At 43.9% G+C, this 19,374-nt stretch overlaps 1 protein-coding gene and 1 non-coding gene across 2 annotated transcripts in view; one reads left to right on the forward strand and one right to left on the reverse strand.

Moving 5' to 3' along the window:
• The window catches only part of MTA3 (metastasis associated 1 family member 3), a 179,512-nt gene that overhangs the window by 152,461 nt on the left and 7,677 nt on the right, over positions 1 to 19,374 (reverse strand). The gene's annotated exons all lie outside the window — the stretch shown is intronic.
• On the forward strand, positions 5,944 to 6,049 carry LOC132213978 (U6 spliceosomal RNA). Its single transcript, XR_009448091.1, has one exon. It is a non-coding gene; the product is annotated as a U6 spliceosomal RNA (small nuclear RNA).

Here is a 19,374-nt window from a genome sequence, read left to right on the forward strand (position 1 = left end):
GAGAGGAAGGAAGAGGGAGAGAGAGAGAGATAGAAACATCCTTGATGAGAGAGAATCATGGATCAGCTGCCTCCTGCAAGTCCCCCACTGGGGATCGAGCCCACAACCTGGACTTGTGCCCTTGACTGGAATTGAACCTAGGACCTTTCAGTTCACAGGCCGACCTTCTATCCACTGAGCTAAACCGGCTAGGGCTGGAGTGCCCATTTAGTTGCTCCATGGAATGCTCCTCATTCATAATATGCTTAACAAGTCAACTGGATCTTCAAATGTACTCTGTTGAATTTTGTTTTTAAAATAGAGCCAGAGGCATGGATAATTTGAACAGACTGACAAATGCCAGAGGGGAGAGGGGTGGAGGGACTGGATAAAGGAGGTGAAGGGATTAGCTAAAGAACACGTATGCATAGCCCAGGGACACAGACCACAGTGTGGTGAGGGTCGAGGGGGAAGAGGGCGGGAGCTGGGTGGAGGTAGGCAAAGCGGGAGGGGGAAGGGGTATATCTGCAATAGTGTCAACAATAAAAACTTTAAATAAAAAACATTATATTCTTTCATATTTAGGTAACCAGGTTCCTCCTTGACACCTCTCCCATGCAAGAGTGCCACGTCCCTCCATTTTTTATTAAATCCAACTCATTGACTCTCTCAGGGAGACCATGGCCTTCCCTGCCCTGGTTCTCGCCCACAGCATTTCTCTTCTGAATTACTGGCAAGGCTTTGCATTTTGCTAGGTTCTTTCTATATTCCAGAGGGATCTCTTTGTCCTGCAAATCTCTTGAAGCTGCTCCCCGAAGATGCTGTACTGGCCCCTCTACAGTTTAGCTCGGCCAGAACTGCCAGTCCCCCGCCTCCCTCCCCCACCACACACACTCTGCTCCAGTGAAATGCTAAACACTCTGAAAGCTGCTCCTGTCCTCCTTCCGTCTCCTCGCCTTTTATTCTGATGATCCTTTCCCCTTAGATTCCACCTGGCAATTCCTACTCAGGACTTAAAATTCCTCTTCCCCAAGCACCTGGACTGATGGATGCTCCCCCGCTGGGCTCCCTTAGCCCTTGCGCATAGCTCCATTATGGCACATTGCATTCCTGTGCCTTGCTCTGGAATATACACTCTGGCATCTAGGTTGGAAAATACTTGTTTCAAGAAGGGTGAGAGATTGACATTAATAGGGTGTAAAGAGGAGGTGAGGTGTAATGCCTGGCACATAATGGGGGATGCAGCTGGACAAGTAAAAGCTAGAAAAATCTTAAGAGCTTTGATTGCTAAGCAGCTTTGGTAGGTGATCAGGAGCTTTTCATGTGGAGAGCAACACTGGACTTAATTTTTTTTAAATGTTTTTTATTGATTTTAGAGCGAGAAAGGGAGAGGGGGAGAGAGAGAAACATTAATCCCTACTGGGGATCAAGCCTGAAACCCCTATACCGAGCATGTGCCCTGATCAGGAATCGAACCGGTGACCTCTCAGTGCATGGAAAACTCTCAACCAACTGAGCCACAACGGCCAGAGTCTGGACTTATGTTTTTAAAAAGATAATCTGATTCTAGCATGGAAAATGGACTGGAGGACAGAGAGAGAAAATGTAAGATAGTGAGGAGTTCATTGCAGTTGTCCAGATAAGACATGAATGTTTACCCAAAAGGGACAGATGGAGAGGATGCAGGGAGGCGTCTAGCTTGGCAGTAGTTATAAGGAAATGCCATTGAGTGCTTGTTTGGTAATGTGGTAAGAGCAAATTTGTGGGGAAAGATAGTTTTGTTTTAGTCACAATGAATTTTGAATATTTATAACAATACATAGTGCAGTTGGAAATACATATAGAGCTGAGTCTAGAGGGGAGGACTACAGTATAGATTTATGCGTCTTTTCTAGAGATGGCAGTTAAAACCATAGAATTGGATAGGATCACTGAAGGGAAAATTGTAGAGTGAGATAATACTAACATTTTTCCACATGTCTCTTCTTGTCATGATGTCACAAAATCCGTAAGTGACATTAGTTCATCTACTTGAGAATTCACTTTGAGGACAGCGTTCTTTGGGATTGAAAATATTGGTGGCCCTAGTTGGTGTGTCTCAGTGGATAAAGCATTGGCCCGTGGACTGAAGGGTCCCGGGTTTGATTCCGGTCAAGGGCATGTACCTCGGTTGCAGACTCGATCCCTGGCCCCAGTTGGGTGCATGTGGGAGGCAACTAATTAATGTGTGATTGATGTGTCTCTCTCACATCTATGTTTCTCCCACTTTCTAAAAATCAATGGAAAAATATCCTCCAGTGAGGATTAACAAAAACAAAAAATCTAGATGATCTCATGACCAAGCTGTTTTCTGCTTCTGTCATCACCCGGACTCTAAGTGTTAGAGGCCTCTGATCTCTGTAGGACCAAAACAAACCATTAAGTTGATCAAAGAATGGGTTGTTCAAGGTAAGATATTCGTTGATTGTCAACTGCCAACTGTTGCCAAGTATGCAGGCAAGAAATAAAAAGCGTGGTCCTGGCTGTTCATTACCCCTCTCTTCCCACTTGGGGATCTGTCTCAGGAAGTTCTCAGAAAGATTCTAACAACAAGCATTCTCTGAGAACTCACCCACCCCATGCACAGGTGGGTCTAGGGGCATGGTTATCATTTGAGACTCTATTCCCCTGACTGTAGCTGACTGGAGTAGGGGAAGATCCTTTAGAAGAAAAATAATTTAATAATAAATAAACATTTTATGATTTTAAAAATAAATCCAGTGAAGTTAAAAAAAACATAGAGGAAGACCCCTGGCTCAAGTGGGTCAGTTACTCAAGAATCTGGGGGTGGGACAGGCACTTGGGAGGCTGTGTACTTGATGTGGGAGTATATACTCATTTTGGAATGGTGGGGGTGTGAGGCAGCTATCTTCCCCATGAACACAAAGAAAGCTAATCTGCAGAGAAAGTACATTAAAGCAGGAATAATCATCATAGCCCCAGGTGGGGGGGGGGGGTGACAGGTGGAAACACTGAAAAACTGAGAAAATGGCTACCTAGCTACCTTACAGCCTTTCATGTCCAGATTTTAATCTCTCCAATGCCCATAGGTTCTGTCATCCTTTTTGCCTAAGCTGACCTAAGCAGACTTCTTTTTTAAAAATATATTTTATTGACTTTTTTACAGAGAGGAAGGGAGAGGGATAGAGAGTTAGAAACATCAATGAGAGAAACATCAACTAGCTGCCTTCTGCACACCCCCTGCTGGGGATGTGCCCACAATCAAGGTACATGCCCTTGACTGGAATCGAACCCGGGACCCTTCAGTCCGAAGGCTGACGCTCTATCCACTGAGCCAAACCGGTCAGGGCTAAGCAGACTTCTATTATTTACCAGCAAGGACCCCTAACTAATTGGGAGTAGCCATCTGGGTAAGGGAACCAAGGAGAGAAGCAGTTAGAATAGACATTATTGAGAGGACTCGGGAGATACCTAAATCCTATCAATAGGCTGAGGATATCTTTAGGACTGAAATGGGTTTAGTAAAAATTGTAACTTAATCAACTGCTACCATGACTGAAAGATACCGAAGGGTACAGGAGTCTAGTACAAAATGAGTGCTTTGCAGTGTTTATTGAATGGATAAAGCTAAAATGCAAACATCAAATTGGGGAGAAATTTACAACAAAGGGCAAAACTTTTTCTCTGTATTTTCATCTCTCATTTTAATAAAGGTTTCTACAAAGCATTATCTTGTCCGTCCACAGTCAGGCTCCTCCTTCCCCTCACCCCACTCAATGTTAATGTCTGGACAGGGTTGTGATGCACACTGGACCAATCAGAACTCTCCCCTGGGCATTTTAAACATTTCTATCCAGAGGGAGGAAGATGCAGCTCCTTTTTGGGGGTAGATGTGAGGCTGATTTGGCAGGCAAATTCCCAGCTGAGCGGAAGCCAGTCTGCAGCAGGAAGGAAAGTTGCAGATGATGCAGGGAGACGGTGCCGCTTAAGTGACTCCAGTTGTCCCTGAGGCCAACTGCACCTGCCCTTCTTGCAGTTTGGTTATAAGAATCAATAAAGCCACCAACTGGGACACCTGTCAAACATGGGACACAAGTGATCACTACTACACACTCCTAATCACCCAATTGCTACTGACGCAGGATTGCTTTAGAGATGGTCTTCAACCTGTCCCTGTGCACAGACTTGATTTGCTCTATGCTCCCTTCATTTGTGAGAACCAGGGGGAGATGGGAGGGTCAATGCTCTATGGCTTATCTTTTATCCACATGCCCATGCTGGAAGCTGCAGAACCATTCTGAGGGTCCTTTCAGAGTGATCCAGGTCATCCACATGTACCCAAGGGGTACAAATGTATTGCCCACTCCAACATTCATTTTCCTCTTTCTTCTCAGTGGTAGAATCTTGATTTTATTCAAGGCATCCATTCACCTATCTAAATACCATTTCCTATCCCCTCTACTAAGTTCTGGCCAATGAAATATAGAGCATTGTGCCCTAACCGGTTTGGCTCAGTGGATAGAGCATTAGCCTGCGAACTGAAGGGTTCCGGTCAAGGGCATGTACCTTGGTTGCGGGCACATCCGCAGTAGGGGGTGTGCAGGAGGCAGCTGATCGATGTTTCTCTCTCATCGATGTTTCTAACTCTCTATCCCTCTCCCTTCCTCTCTGTAAAAAATCAATAAAATATATCTTAAAAAAGGAAAAGAAATATAGAGCATTGTATGGTACTACTGGGAGTCTCTTAAAAAGAAGGAAATGGTCTTACTCCTGCACTTTTCACTTTTATTCCACCAGGAATGTGGAACTCTAATGGCCTTCCTGCATCATGAGACAATAAACCAATGATAGCTCCTCTGTAATCCAGGACCCAAGTTCCCTCTATCTTGCTTCTTTGTCCTCATTAGCTCATTTCTCATGGTCCACGATGGCTGTTAGACATCCGTGCGTCCCTTTCTCATTAGGCCCAGTTGCATATAATAGACTAAGTTCAAAAAACCAGTAGCAAAACAAAACAGAAGATTATTTCTCTCAAATTTTTTTTCTCCTTGAGAAATAAAGTTCTCTCTTGTTTATGCGACTTTTATTTTGGCCTGTTGACCTTAAACAAATAGACTGCCATATATTTCTCCAGCAAAATGTGTTTATTCAGAAACAACAAAGAATTGCAATACGCAACATGCAGGCCTCATGGCAAACCCCGCCCAAGTCCAGAGAAGCTGCTCTTTTGTGGACTTGGGAGGAGCTGTTGGAAAAGGTAGAGTCCATTGAAGGAAACTGAAAGGTCAAAGTATAGTGACTTGTCATTGACGTGAGCTGTGTAAGTCTCCCGTTGGCTGAGCTGTTACTGGGCAGGGAGGAATCTTTTCTTCCTCCTGCTGAGGTAGACAAGTGGTATCACTTTCTGTCCGAGATGCAAGGTGCCTCTCCCGGTTGGGGTCAATAGTGTATGCTGAGTGATATGTGCCTGAAAATGGTCTTTAGAGGCCCTTCCTCCACATACACCATTTTAAATGAGGTTTCTGCTTATTAATTTTCACAAGGCTTTGTCTGTTTTATGTAACTGAACCAAATTAAGTAACCTAGGGCACTGGAGTGTATATTGGAGTCCGTGATGGGGCCGGTTCCAGGCCCACGTACAGTAAAGGTTGCGGCCCTGAGGGAATCTGCTCCCACCTTCAGCATCCTCCCAAACTTGTTAAACCTTTCACCCAGCAAACCGGGCAGAGAGACTTCATCTCAGCCACTTGTGAGAGGAGGAAGTCTGCGAGGGGTGTGCTCTTTACCTTTGCCTCTTCATTGAAGGTAAGGCTTCAGGTTTGATAATGTCCCTGCTTCTTTGTTTCCTTGTCTTAGGACGTCTCTCCAGTCTAGAGCCAGAGTCGAGAGCACCACTGCCCAAAAATGTGAGCTGTAAAGGCGACTTAAAATTTTCTAGTAGCCACATCTAAAAAAGTAAAAAGGGTGCTCACTTTGGCAGCACATATACTAAAATGGAAACAATCGAGAGAAGATTAGCATGGCCCTGTGCATGGATGACACACAAATTCATGAAGTGCTCCATATTTTAAAATAAATAAAAAAATGAATGAATACATAACTAAAAAGATAGGTGAAATGAATTTTAATAATACAGTTTACTTAACCCAAATATATACGAAATATTATCATTTTCAATATCAATATAAACAGAATCATTATAAATTCGATTGGATCAAACATAATATCAAAATTATAAATGAGGTATTTTACATTCCTTTTTTGTTCTAAGTCTTTGACATCCAGTGTATATTATACACGTACAGGGCATCTCAATACTTCCATGTGACTAGTGGCATACTGTACAGAGCAAGTTTAGAATCTGCTTCTTTTCTCCTCCCAAGCCAGCCAGCCCATCTTCCTGTCTCTCGTTGTAATCTCATTGTAAGGTTTTGCCTCTCAGCCTGACCCTTTTGGCTTGATGCATTTTTTTGGAGTGCTCTTGGATCTTTCAGATCCTTTTCTCCTGGTGCACAATGATGGGCCAGCCCATCTCCATTCCGTGCCTAGCCTTGATGACTTCAGTAGTCTCAAAGGAAAGGTCAGATGGGTGAAGTTCCTTGGGTGCTTCTCAAGTACACGGATAATCCTTTTACATAGGCAGTTTCACATCACTGCTTCCCAAGAGTTAAGGTCTCGCGAAGAAAACAGAGTGGGAGGGAGAATCACCTAATGAGTAAGATTATTCTTGATTGCCAATCACTTGGGAAATTGGCAAGTCTTCAGATTGGAAATGAAAATTGGGGAATAGGGCAAAAGCAAGTGCAGAAGGACTTTCTCTTGCATGGCTGTTGGCACCTAAAAAAATGTGAGGATCTGGAGCATGAGGGATCAAGACTAGGGGATTGGTAAAGTTGTGCTAATTCCTGTGGGTAGAGCAGTGGTCTTCAAACAGTGCCCTGTGAAGTTCCTAGTTTGTGGAGATCCTGTAGGGCAGTGGTTCTCAACCTTCCTAATTCCACAACCCTTTAATACAGTTCCTCAAGTTGTGGTGACCCCCAATTTCATTGTTACAAATTGAACATAATTAAAGCATAGTGATTAATCACAAAAACAATACGTAATTATATATGTGTTTTCCGATGGTCTTAGGTGACCCCTGTGAAAGGGTCGTTCGACCCCCAAAGGGGTCGCAACCCACAGGTTGAGAACCGCTGCTCTAGGGGCTGCCTGAAATAGGATGGAGGGGGAACAAAAAGGAGGCACAGTGGATAGAAATCTGAGCTCCCCAAGCTCCCCTTCAACCTGAGCAGGGTATCTTTTATATATTTATACATTGAGGTTTTGCATATTATTTCTTATTTATTTATTTACTAAGGCCCAGAGCACGCCATTCATGTACTGGGCGGGGGGACGGTCTCTCAGCCTGGCCTGCATCCTTTCACAGTCTGGGAGCCCGTGGGGGATGTCTGACTGACAGCTTAGGCCCATTTCCTGCGCTGCTGTGTAGGCGGGCCGCTGTGCTTGCTAGCCGTCAGCCCAGCTTGTAGCTGAGTGGTGCTCCCCCTGTGGGAGTACACTGACCACCTTGGGGAAGCTCCTATGTTGAGCGTCTGCCCCCTGGTGGTCAGTGTGTGTCATAGCAACTGGTCGTTCTGCTGTTCAGTCGATTTGCATATTGCCCTTTTATTATATAGGATTTTTAAATCCTTGCCCAAGGATATTTTTTTCCATTGATTTTTAGAGGAGGAAGAGGAGAAGGAGAGAAACATCCATGTGAGAGAGACACATGGATTGGTTGCCTCTCACATGCACCCAGATGAGGGCTGGGAATTGAACCTGCAACCAAGTTGTACCCTTGACCAGGAATCAAACCTGAGACCCTTCGATCTGACACTCTAACCCAGCCGTGGGCAAACTATGGCCCGCGAGCCGGATCTGGCCCATTTGAAATGAATAAAACTAAAAAAAAAAAAAAAAAAAGGAGAAACCAAGATGGCGGCGTAGGTTAACGCAGGAGATCGCTGCCTCGAACAACCACTTCAGAGATATAACTAAAGGACAGAACGGACATCATCCAAAACCACAGGAAGGCTGGCTGAGTGGAAATTCTACAACTAGGAGGAAAGAGAATATCATACCCAGACTCAGAGGAGGCGCAGTGCTGAAGTGAAATACTCAGGTGCGGAGTGCGCGCGCGGAGCGGGCTGGTGGCGGAGGGCGCGGTTGTTGTTTTCAATCGGGAGGGAGTTTCAGACTCTGAGCTCCAGACCCGGGCGAGTCTCTGGGGAGCAAGACTCAAACGGGAGAAGCGGGACTGTCTGGCTTCGGTCAGAACTCGAAGGCAGCTTTCTCTCCGAGGTTTGCAGCCATTGCTGGGACTCTGAGAGGCAGAGCCCCTGGGGAAGGAACTGAGAGCAGCCATAACTGCTCGCTCCGGCCAGCCCTGTAGATCCCCTGGGACCCGCCCCGCCCAAGCCCAGCACAGAACCATTTGCCGGATAGCCTCAGGCAAAGGCTAGATTAGCACCGCCTTAGAAATCCAGCACAGAAGCCCTCCCACTGCAGACCCAGCGGACTCTCATAGCCAGTTAGCCTGGAGGTCAACTCACCCCCGGTATTGCCGACATCAATCAAGGCTTAAAGGCAACAAGACTGCACACAAAGACCACTAGGGGGTGTACCAAGAAAGCATAAAAAATGCGGAGACAAAGAAACAGGACAAAACTGTCAATGGAGGATATTGAGTTCAGAACCACACTTTTAAGGTCTCTTAAGAACTGTCTAGAAGCTGCCGATAAACTTAGTAAGGCCCTCGAAAAGACTGGTGAGACCGCCGATAAATGTTGTGAGATCCTCAAGAAATCTAATGAGACCCTCGATGTTATATTGGGGAACCAACTAGAAATTAAGCATACACGGACTGAAATAACGAATATTATACAGTCTCCCGACAGCAGACCAGAGGAGCGCAAGAATCAAGTCAATGATTTGAAATGCGAGGAAGCAAAAAACACCCAATGGGAAAAGCAAAATGAAAAAAGAATCCAAAAATGCGAGAATAGTGTAAGGAGCCTCTGGGACAGCTTCAAGCGTACCAACATCAGAATTATAGGGGTGCCAGAAGATGAGAGAGAGCAAGATATTGAAAACCTATTTGAAGAAATAATGACAGAAAACTTCCCCCACCTGGTGAAAGAAATGGACCTACAGGTCCAAGAAGCGCGGAGAACCCCATACAAAAGGAATCCAAAGAGGACCACACCAAGACACATCATAATTAAAATGCCAAGAGCAAAAGACAAAGAGAGAATCTTAAAAGCAGCAAGAGAAAGAAACCGAGTTACCTACAAGGGAATACCCATACGACTGTCAGCTGATTTCTCAACAGAAACTTTGCAGGCCAGAAGGGAATGGCAAGAAATATTCAAAGTGATGAATACCAAGAACCTACAACCAAGATTACTTTATCCAGCAAAGCTATCATTCAGAATTGAAGGTCAGATAAAGAGCTTCACAGATAAGGAAAAGCTAAAGGAGTTCATCACCACCAAACCAGGATTATATGAAATGCTGAAAGGTATCCTTTAAGAAGAGGAAGAGGAAGAAAAAGGTAAAGATACAAATTATGAACAACAAATATGCATCTATCAACGAGTGAATCTAATAATCAAGTGAATAAATAATCTGATGAACAGAATGAACTGGTGATTATAATAGAATCAGGAACATAGAAAGGGAATGGACTGACTATTCTTGGGGGGGAAAGGGGTGCGGTAGATTCGGGAAGAGACTGGACAAAAATTGTGCACCTATGGATGAGGACAGTGGGTGGGGAGTGAGGGCGGAGGGTGGGGCGGGAACTGAGAGGAGGGGAGTTATGGGGGGGAAAAAGAGGAACAAATGTAATAATCTGAACAATAAAGATTAAAAATAAATAAATAAATAAAAAAATAAAAATTTAGAAATTGCCAAAAAAAAAAAAAAGACCATACCCTTTTATGTAATGATGTTTACTTTGAATTTATATTAGTTCACACAAACACTCCATCCATGCTTTTGTTCCGCCCTCCAGTCCAGTTTAAGAACCCATTGTGGCCCTCGAGTCAAAAAGTTTGCCCACCCCTGCGAGTCTAACCCCAGGGCACTATTTAATTTTTTTAAATGCATTTTTCATCTTTAAAAAAATGTATTTTTATTCAGAGAGGAATGGAAAGGGAGAGAGAGAAATATCAATGATTAGATAATTGATAAGCTGCTTTCTGCATGCCCCCACTCGGATCGAGCCAGTAACCTGGGCATGTACCCTGACTGGGAATTGAACTGTGACCTCTTGGTTCATAGGTTGAAGCTCAACCACTGAGCCACGCTGGCCAGGCACTATTTATTTTTTAAGTGGCTCTACCTAAAATAAACAAAAACCTGAACATCGCTGAGATAGATGAAAAAAACTGATGCTAATAGAGGGTAGGTGATTTTCCTAATCACACAGCTAAGCAGTGGTAAAGCCAGGATTCAAATGACCAGTTATATTTCCTAAAGCGAAGGCCCTTTTAGAAGAGAAAAAGCTAATTCCCTTGGCCCCTACAAAAACATGTGCTGCCTAGAGAGTCATGAGACCAAGAAGAGAGCTTATGGTATCTGATGGGAGAGTGAATCTTTAACATTCAGTGATAATATCTGGGTGTAACGAACTCTCCTTGAGAATGTGGCCCTAACAAGCAGAGAAGTCTTAGGACTCTACAAAAGATTTTTGACATTTTTATATATCAAGAAACAGCTCTTTGGACATTCAGCTGGTTGTCCGAGGCCACAGACTTTCCATCCTAGAACCATGGCCCAGTTTGTCCGTAACCTCATGGAGAAGGCATCTGCATTGGTAAATGCTGTTGCGATTTACTTGCAATGTAGATTGGCCACATTTTGGCACTATGCCAAGGTTGAGCTGGTTCCTCCAGCTCTTGCTGAGATCCCTAAAGCTATTCAGAGCTTGAAAAAAAAAAAAAAAGTAGTATTCTTGCCCTGATCGGTTTGGCTCAGTGAATGGAGTGTCGGCCTAGGGACTGAAGGGCTGAAGGGTCCCGGGTTCGATTCCGGTCAAGGGCATGTACCTTGGTTGCGGTCACATCCGCAGTAGGAGGTGTGCAGGAGGCAGCTGATCGATGTTTCTCTCTCATCGATGTTTCTAACTCTCTATCCCTTTCCCTTCCTCTCTATAAAAAAATCAATAAAATATATTTTAAAAAAATAGTAGTATTCTAACTGGTAGCTTCCAATGCTCAAAGTTAAGGAAGCTCTGCTGAATGGTTTGGTAACCACTGAGGTGTGGTTGTGGTTTTATGTCGGCAAGATCATAGGAAAGCGTGGCATCATTTGCTATAACGTTTCAAGACCAATCTTTTTAAAAAAAATGTTTATATTGATTTGAGAGAGAGAGAAAGGGAGAGGGAGAAGCATCAACTTGCTGCCTGTTATTGGGGATCAAGCCCACAACCCGGGTAAGGGCCCTAACCAGGAATTGAACCTGTGACCTTTTGGTGCACAGGATGATGCTCAACCAACTGAGCCAGGGCTGAAGACCAATCTTTAATAACTGTTTCCTTTTGGTTTATTATCTTACTGTTCTTCAACCATGGGTGATCAGAAGGGTATTTGAATTTTTAAAAAAATATTTTTTTTATTGATTTCAGAGAGGAAGGGAGAGGGAGAGAGGGATAGAAACATCAATGATGAGAGAGAATCATTGATTGGCTGCCTTCTGCACAACCCCCACTCGGGATTGAGCCTGCAACTGGGCATGTGCCCCCGACCAGAATCGAACCCGGGACCCCTCAGTCCCCAGTTCGATGCTCCATCCACTGAGCCAAACCAGCCAGGGTGGGTATTTGAATTTTTAAAAAAAGATACCAAAAAAAAAAGAAATAAAAATAAAAAGCTCTTTTTTTATGAAAAAGAAAAATGTTTCAGTCAAAATACCTTCCCCAGGCTCTTTAAGCCTATATTATGTCCCTCTGTCTATAACACCATGGAAGTCAAAAGGGCTATGTCTTAAAGGTCTCACTCCTGCTTATGAGCATCATCTCAGGACCACATCCAACCATGCGCCCTCTAGACCAGCGGTTCTCAACCTGTGGGTCGCGACCCCTTCAGGGGTTGAACGACCCTTTCACAGGGGTCGCCTAAGACCATCGGAAAACACATGTATAATTACATATTGTTTTTGTGATTAATCACTATGCTTTAATTATGTTCACTTTGTAACAATGAAAATACATCCTGCATATCAGATATTTACATTACGATTCATAACAGTAGCAAAATTACAGTTATGACGTAGCAACAAAAATAATCTTATGGTTGGGGTCACTACAACATGAGGAACTGTATTAAAGGGTCACGGCATTAGGAAGGTTGAGAACCACTGCTCTAAACTGAACATTAAAACATTTTTTTCAGTAAAGAAGGGAAGGAAAAAAGGGAGGAAGAGAGAGAAGAGAGGGAGGGAGGGAGGGAGGAAGAAAAGAGGGAGGAGGGGGAAGAAAGGAGAAAAATGGAGGGAGGGAGGGAGACAAAGCCAAGCAGGCCTCAGTATTGCTCCAACACACTAGGCATGTAGCTGCCTCAGGGCCTTTGCACGCCTCCTTTTCTGTTCTCCAGAAATCCTCACACCTTACTCCTTTCCTTCACTGAGGTCTTTGCTGAATGCAGAGGCCTTCCTTGACTATCCTATCTAAAAGAGAACCCTATCAGCCTGGCCAGCATGGCTCAGTGGTTGAGAGTTGACCTATGAACCAGAAGGTCAAGGTTTGATTCCCCATCAGGGCTCATGTCCAGGTTGTGAACTTGATCCCCAGTGGGGGTTGTGCAGGAAGGAGGTAGCGCATCAGTGATTCTCTCTCATCAATGATGTTTCTATCTTTCTCTCCCTTTCCCTTCCACTCTGAAATCAATAAAAATATATTTTAAAAAATAAAAATAAAAGAGCACCCCATCACTCTGATCAGCTTTTTCTTCATAGCATTCATCAGCATCTAACATATTATATTTTACTTTGTAAACAATTGTCATTACTGTGTGTGTATTTTTTAATCTTCACCCTAGGATATGTTTTCACTAATTTTAAAGAGAGTGCAAATGAGAGGAAGAGAAACATTGATGTGAAGGTAGAACATCGATCAGCTGCCTCCTATACACCCCCTACTGGGGATTGGACCATCAACCTTTGGCCCAAACAACTGAGCCACACCAGCTGGCGCTCCTCCACTCAATTTTTTGGTGGTTCTGGGCACTGATTTCTAGGTCTGGGTGGGGTTATCTGGCTATAGACTTCTTCAGGTGGTATTTGGAATCCCTATGTATCCTGGCTCCCTGGGAAAACATTGATTGACATGACATGGCCATTCTTTTTCTGTGGCAAAGGAGAGGTTTCAATGGAAATTCAGAAGTAAAAGGATTCAATTCACCTGCCATATCTCACCCTTAAGAGACCCAAGAGGATTCAGGTTTTGGTAATCCAATTGTATGTCATGGAATATTAGGTCTCTCCAGTTTGGCTATCAGGCCTGGAGGGTAGCCTTACTGCAGGTGCCCTTTAAAAAACACATGCTTTTTTTTCTCTTCCACCAGTGCCAAAATACAAGGTGGTAGGGCCTTAGTACTACCACATTCTGAGACAACATAGGACAGGGGTGGGCAAACTTTTTGACTCAAGGGCCACAACGGGGTTCTTAAACTGGACCGGAGGGCCGGAACAAAAGCATGGATGGAGTGTTTGTGTGAACTAATATAAATTCAAAGTAAACATCATTACATAAAAGGGTACGGTCTTTTTTTTTTTTTAGTTTTATTCATTTCAAACGGGCCAGATCCGGCCCGCGGGCCGTAGTTTGCCCACGGCTGGCATAGGACCACTCCAAGACTGGAGGCCTCTGCCTCCCTATTCACTTATTCATTCATTCAATCATTTATTTATGTTATTATAGACTAATGGATATGTATTTTGTACTTTGGTAATAATTCAATACCACTTAATTATTTTTGCTGAAATTGGTCCAGCTTTGGCCATTGGACGCTCTTTCAGTTGGCTCCTCTGTTGCCTGGACATACTGCCATCATTGTGGTGGCTTTGTTTCATGAGCAGTTCCTTACTTTCTGGCACTGTATGATACTCTGGATGCAGTGTGCCCCAGTCCTAGAATCAGCCACTTCTCTAAGGAGCCCTGGTTCCTTTCTTGGAGAATGATATTAGAAGCCAAGATCTGGCCACTAGGTGTGCTCAACTATAGTTTCATTCTCTACTACAGTGGTTCTCAACCTTGGCTGCACATTAGAATCACCTGGGAATCTTTTTAAAAATCCTGATTTCTGGGCCTCATCCTCCGGAAATTCTGCTTCTTTGTTATGGGGTGGGGTCTCAACATTAGTAACAAAGAAACAGAATTTCTGAAGGATGAGGCCCAGAAATCAGGATTTTAAAAAGATTCCCAGGTGATTCTGTTGTGGGCACATCCCCAGTAGGGGATGTGCAGGAGGCAGCTGGTCAATGTTTCTCTCTCATCGATGTTTCAAACTCTCTCTATCTCTCTCCCTTCCTCTCTGTAAAAAAATCAATAAAATATATTAACAAAACAAAACAAAAAGATTCCCAAGTGATTCTAATGTGCAGCCAAGGTTGAGAACCACTGCTCTACTATTTCCTGACCTAAGGTAAAGTGTGCTATACTTTTGCTTCTATTTTGGTTTCCTAATTTCTTTGTATACTTTGAGACTCATTCTCTCTTTTGCTTTCTCTATATAATTAAAGCTGCTTAAATAAGCTTTGGTTGGGGATGTCCATGGGTTTTCACCACTGGATTACTCAATCACATTTCTTGTCTCAAGTCTAGATTTGAGCATCTGCATCCATTTCTTTCCTTCTGAATGTAGGGTATCAACATTTTCTAAAATAAAACTATGACATTTGCCTTGAGTTTGTAACCCTGTAAAAATTAGAATTCTATAAAACCATTTCTGGGGTAGGAAAGAGGGAGTCACCTGGGCACCTATGAAACTGGAGTCAGTGTGATCCTAATCAGAAAAGACTTGAATCTCATGAAGATATGTCAATTTTCTGTGCACAATAAAAAGCCTATTTTTTAAAAGAGGGAGGAAAAGACAGGGAGAGAGAGAAACATTGATGTGAGAGCATAACTTCAACTGGCTGCCTCTTACACGCCCCCTACTGGGGATGAAGCAGACAACCCAGGCAAGTGCCCTGACAGAATCCAACAGGCAAATCTTTTGGTGCTCAGGACAACGCCCAACCAACTGAACCACATGGCCAGGGCATATTTATGGTTTTTAAAATCATTTTATATCTGCTGCTGCCACCCCGAAACCCAAGTATGGCCCCAAGTCCTCCTCTTTTCAGTTTAACAAACATAGACTGAACTTTGTATATAAAAATCTTTAAAAGCACGCACACACACACAAATGAAAAAAATATAGATTTTTTTATAAGCAGCTTAGAAATGGTGAGCTAACAGAGCACAGTATTCTTGCCCTAAGATAACCATGATTTGCCCAATTGTCTTTATTGCAGACATGGGATGCTTCGTGCTCTCACTTCTGTCTCTCAACCTGCGGTGGAGGAGAGGGCCAGCATTGCTGGGTCTGATAGGAGTCTGAGATCATTCCTGGGCCTTCCTGGCATGAGCCTCCATTTGCCCCTCAAACTAGCCTGGGATGTGTACCCACCCTGGTGGTTCTCTGGCCCTCTCAGGTTCTCCCCAGTTCCCTCCTCACTGCTTCCAGCACTCATCTTCTGGGCTTCAAGCCAGGTGAGCTTAATTTTCCAAATGTCCCTCCTGGGATCCCTCTTTCTCTGCCCTGGAAGTTCTACCCTTTCTCTGTCCTATCTGACTATCCAAAGAATGTTTCTGAAGATCTTGAAAAGCCTGGTTATACCCTTTCATGAAGCTGGGCCTCTTGCTAGCTTTAGGTATAGTGTCACCATTGAATGCCAGGTGGCTGTCTTCTTAATTTAGAGTCCATCCCCTTTCTTGGATGCAGTCACTGCTCTTTCCTCCATATGCCTCCTAGTGGCCCTCTCAGGAAGGTTCTTTTTTTTTTTTTTTTAAACCCTAAAATGTTCAGTTCTAAGGGTATTTTTGCACCAAGAAGATTGACCTACTCAAGCTCAATGATGGCAAGATCCTTTCTCAGTCAAATTCTGAAGAGGAACCAAGTTATTCCAAGCAGTTCTCATTTTATCCCATAAAATCCCTCTGACCCCAATTGGTTTTGCAATATAAATCACTACAGTTTGACATCCAAAAAAATACATTAAACAAGGTGCTTGCTAAGGCAGAGATGAAATTGGGTGCCCACTGCAGGAATGAAAAATGCCCGCCTCTCCTATATGTCTACTTGATTCTTTAGAAAGTTAGAAGTAAGGGCAGAGTGCACATTCTTCTAGGGGATGCCATAGTGATGGAATCAAATGAATTGGCACTATTACTAGTATATCTCACAACATTTCACAGTATGAGAAAACTGTTTGTTTGAGTGACACCATTAAAATTGGAGTTTCCTTAAGGGTCCTCCTATATGTAAGTCTCAGCAATGTTTAATTTATATAGAATGCAAATAACACTCTTGAGGTGGTGACTACTGTGAAATCACAGTGACTATACATGGAATGTCTTGACTAATGTTGAATTAATGAAAATTATATTCGCTATGTCTTCCTTTCTGTAAGCATCTGTGGCTATTGAGATAGACCGGTGGTACAGTCATTGAGTGTCTGCTAATCCCCTGACACTAAGTTAAAAACACACTGTATCTAGAGAAGAGAATGCCTTGTCATCCTCAAAGGAAACTTGGTAAGCCTATTTTCTCCTTTCTTTGGAGATTTACACTGACATCTGCCCTAATTGTTCTTGCAGTTTCAGACATCACCACAGAAGCTAGTGAAAGGATAAGAAGCTTCTCAGAGTCCTTTGCTATAAAGATTTTTATTTGTGATGACTTTCCCGCGGGAAGGGCAAAAAAATCCTACTTGGAAAACCTAAAGTACTGGTGATACTGTTGTAATAATCTGTTTGGTTATTATATAACAAGAAAGGAGCAAAGAGAAGACTAGATAAAACAGGCATGTCATTTATACAGCTTTGCCAGAAAGCTGTAGTTAACACTCTCCGAGTCTGTTCCCTGATGATTGATGGGGACTAGACAATAGATGCATGTCCAGTAAGGTCTGGGTGAGGTAGGAAGGTGTTTACCTGTCAGTCACACCTGGGAACAAGTCAGTGGCCAGAAGAGGTGTGGCCACTGCATGGACACGAAACCTGAATATTTAAACTCCTAGACAAAGGGAGTTCTTGATCTTGGCTCTCGGTCCTCTGGCTCTCTTGGGACTCTAGTTGCAGGGGGGCCCATTCCCTTGCCTTCACCCACGTGACTCACAGCCATGTGGGACTTACACAGTGGACTGATGGACTGAATCTAGCCTGATGCTCTGCCAGGCCCAGCTCCAACATGGAAAGGAAACTTTGGACACTGGCCTTGCTTTGGGCTCTCCTGGAACCCCAGCTGCGCCTTTTCCAAGACTGGATTAAGGGACATGGGACTTTGGAACCCGAGGAATGGAACTCCATGCAAACAAAGTCTTTACCACATCTCATGCTCATGTCAGCAGTGCCTCAAGAACCCCTCTCCCGTGAGCGACAGGGAAATCTGGCCCATTGCTTCTCCCACAACACTCGCAAATGGGAAGCAGAGGGCAATGTTCCTTGAAGACACAGGAAGGTCCTCTCTGGGGACAGGATGTTCCTGGGCTGTGCGGCCACATGGAGTTACAGCGGGTACTCATCTTAGCATTTAGTTGTTGTTAATCCTCACCTGAGGATATTTTCCCATTGTTTTTTAGAGAGAGTGGAAGGGAGGGCAACAGAGAGAGAGAGACACACACATAGGAATTGGCTGTCTCCTGCACGCACCCTGACCAAGGCCAGGGATCAAGCCCACAACTGAAGTACATGCCCTTGACCGGAGTTGAACCCGGGACCCTTCCGTCCACATGCTGATGCTCTATTCACCGAGACAAACTGGCTAGGGCTCAGCATTATTTTTGCTGAGCCACTGACTCTGTTCTCTGACCCAGGCCTGAGACAGACTTTTACCAACCTAACTGCTTCTGCTTCCAACCTCCTTTAAAAACTACAAATCTTCCAAATTGCTGTACCTCTCAGCTTTCTACTGAAAGCATATTTTTTACTTTATTTTTTCTAACCGGTAAGAACATGTGTTGCAGGAAAAACAGAAAAATGCCTGGAATTTTTGCCAGAGAAGGGTAATGGGATCACACACACCAGAATTGGATTATTTTATCTCCAGTTGAGCACTGGAGAAAAAAAGCTCTGTATTTTAAATTCTGCACACCTTGGAGAAAAATGCAATTGCTGTTGAAAAGTATATCAATTATTAAGTGTGGAGCCAGTGCTATTTTGGTTGTATCTACAATGAGAAGATCATTTCCAGGAATACCCTATGCTTCATTTCAGTCAACCCCAGCCCCAATCTTTCCTCAGACAGAAATAACAGCACTGGGGATGGGGGGTAGGGTGGGGCTGAGACTGTGGGTCAGGGAAATTGATTGTGATTGGGACAGAAGGATAAGAACAGCAGGTGTTTTTTTTAAACTGACTCCTAAAGTAGTTAATTTTGGTTCATTATATTGATAAGGCAGCTGTCCTCTGCAGAATGGATAGAACAGAGTTGGCAACTTCCATCATTTAGAAAATGTCTTTGATTTTTCTTGTGAGTAGAATCCTCCCGCAGGCTGACTGTGCCCTGCGATGTGATAAGGAGCAGAGTGGGGGAATCCCTGTCTCTCTGCTTGGCTCTCCCACTTCCTTCCTGCCTGGGCTCAAGACCTACTTTGCTGGAAAGCTTCTCTTCTTGATCTGGAGCACCCAGTCAGGCTGTTGGGTCTCTGAGATGTCCATCTACCACCGGAACAATGACCTTTTACATTTCTGTCCTTATTTCCTGTAGTTCCTGACCTAAGACACACAGAGCCTTCTGGATCCACATCCAATCCTTTCTGGACAGTTTCATTATTTTTTGGAAATAATTTGATTTAATAGTGGACAGTTCTTTCCTTGCAGCCCCTGGTCTGTCTCCACGTTGTCTCTTTCCTCCAGGGACAAGTAGGAGAGGATGATGGGACCCAGACACCACTGGAGCTGATTCTAAGAACTTTTCTAACTAAAGCACCTGCTAGATAAGGAATATAGGGGTGCTCACTGATCCAGGGTAGGGGCCCCCTCTATGAGTAGGGCCCTGCAGTGCCTTTAAATGCCAGGAGTCTGGCATATACTGCAAGTACAGAGGGAAAGCAGTGCCAAGGTCCCTCCTGCCAACCATTTAACAAAA

Source organism: Myotis daubentonii, chromosome 12 (assembly GCF_963259705.1).
Source record: "Myotis daubentonii chromosome 12, mMyoDau2.1, whole genome shotgun sequence".
Lineage (NCBI taxonomy): Eukaryota > Metazoa > Chordata > Mammalia > Chiroptera > Vespertilionidae > Myotis > Myotis daubentonii.